Raw genomic sequence first — 2,549 nt, forward strand, 5'->3', positions numbered from 1 at the left:
TAAACAATGACCTTGTGGCTCTTCCTCTTGCCTCAAGGTCACACCACAAGGAAGGCATGGGGAGGGTGGCCCCCAAGTTGTGTTATCCACCACTGTGATGTGATGGGATGCAGCCAAGCCTGGTGAAAAGAATTCTCCTCAACTCACCTGCCCTGTCCTTCCCTAATCTCTGTCTCATCTCTTATGTTCTTTCATCGTTCCTGTTTCACAATATCCCAGAACTCCTCTTCATCAGGAATTCAAGGCATTGATACCTTCTCACCACTGTCTAGCAAGGAGGAATAGAGAGCTGGGGGTGGCACCTGTTTAGTTGAAGAGTTTCCATCAAAGAGTCTGTGCTTGACACTTGACCTCAGCATCAGCCTGTCTGATATAATTTCTGTAATTTCAGCTTGTTGTTTCCACTGACACATGGGTTGATTTTATACAGATACTTTCTGCAAAGCGATGTTTAACGTGCTCTGCTGGGTCTGAGTGGTGTCCTTGACTCAGGAATTTTTTTGTGTTATGTAAATCTGATCTCAGTCTGTTGTCAGGATCACACACCTCTTTGAATAGAAAGATCCGTGCAGCATCTGGTGACAGTGTGTATGTTGATTTAAAGCTTTCTCCTCCTGAGCACTCAGAGGTTTTCCTGGAGCAGATAGAATTATTTAACAGCCTCTCTGGCCTCCTTCCCACACCAGCCCCAGCTTTGAGACGGCCCTTTGACTGCTGTTCTACCCCAGTCAGACCTTGTTCTCCAGCCTGAGACTGTCCTTGTTCCCACGACCTACAGATATTTGTAGGCAGTCCCAGACCCATCAGCTCTTTCTGTTGATCTCCCTGTAGTCTGCTGTCTCCTTGGCAAGGGATAACAGAGCTCTTCTGCCTGTCAGCTTCAGGAGGTGATGGCCCATCATGACTGCCCTGTCTCCTCCTGGTCCCTCTGCCATCCTCCATCCCCAGCTCCATGGCTTGTCCATAACCTAAATAACTTGGCCACTTCCAGCTCTTAATGCTTCTGTAGTTGTAGACAATTCCTTGGCACTTAAATATTAACATGCTGATTAATAATGAAAACCATAATTGTAGTTAGGTTTAAAACTTTAATGGGGTGAGGAGTTAGCGGGGGTGTAGTCCATAACAATGAAACTGTGCTATTTATATATATATATATATATATATATATATTTAAGCATCTATCCCTGCAGTAATAACATTGCACAAGAGCAGTATCCCGTGTGTGGATGTCTGTGAAGATGTTTGCTTGTGGCGCTTGGAAGCTCGGAGCAGGAAGTCATAAAGCACTAGGTATGATATTTATTTTATTCACAGGGGTTTTAAAAAGTCCCATTAAGAGTTTTCAGTCTGAGTCTTAAAAATGGACGAGGGCAGGGGAAAATTCCATGAAAGAAATATATTCCTTGTCTGCTTCAGGCACACCAGTCTGCAAATGCAGTATTTGTTTCAGTCTTAAAGTAGCCCAAGATACTGCAGTCAATTATGTTGGGCTCAATGATCTCAGAGGTCTTTTCCAACAGAATTGATTCTGTGATTCTGTGAAAAGGCACCAAAAAAAAAAAAAAAGATCGGGAACAGCAAGTGGAGCAGAAACAATGGAGAAAACGTTCTGGATAGCCGGGAGCTGTGGAGGGAGGGGATGCATGGGCTGTAGTTGTGGTGGCTGTGTGCGGGGACTGGAACACCCGAGCCTCGCCAGCCCCTGCTCCGCCGCCTTTCTCGCTGTAGTGTTGGTGTGAGCACATTTCTGTGCTGCTGGGTGGTGTCTCCTGCTGAGCCCGGCTGGCGCTGCACCAGCTGCGCCTCCCCTGCCAAACTTCCAGCGATGCCTGCGAAATTAAATCAGCACTGGAGCATTGTTTTACATTAGGAGCGTGTGAACGCAGGAAAATAAATTTAAATTAATGTATTATATGCGATAGCACGTGGGCAGATAGATAGAAATCTATTGATGTTATAGATGCATAACACAGACAAACTATTGATGTTATGGATGCAGGGCATCCAACCCATTTATTGATGGGAGATTTTTAAAAGGAGGTGTATTGGTTAGGACAGAATAGTGTCATAATATGTAGTATAACAGGACTGTATACTACTACTCTCTCTATATAAAATAATACTGCATAATAAGGTTATAATTCTTAATCATAATGCTATAATTCCAAATTCAGGGCAGCCAAGTGAGCCAAGTGCCTCTGACAGTGGTGTGTGTTGTCACAGGACCCGTTGCCCCAGTCTCTGCTCCCGCGCAGCCAGAGCCAATTATTTTCAATATAAATTGGAAATACGTGTATTAAAAACGCCAATTCCCTTGTTTTCCCCCTTGTTTCCCGCGATCCTCTCCCTCAGCCGAGGAGCGGGACCGGCCCGGCAGCTCCGGGGTTAACGGCGCTGCCGCCCCATTGGCGGGCGCCCCCCCCCCGCCGCTCCTATTGGAGCCGCCCAGCCGCGTCCCCCCGGCCGGCGGCTGATTGGCGGGCGGGCGGCGCGCGGCGGGCGGGGCGGGCGCCCATTGGCCGTGGGGCGGGCGCGCGGCGCTGGGC

This window comes from Neopelma chrysocephalum, unplaced genomic scaffold (genome assembly GCF_003984885.1).
Source record: "Neopelma chrysocephalum unplaced genomic scaffold, ASM398488v2 Primary Assembly neopelma1_98, whole genome shotgun sequence".
Lineage (NCBI taxonomy): Eukaryota > Metazoa > Chordata > Aves > Passeriformes > Pipridae > Neopelma > Neopelma chrysocephalum.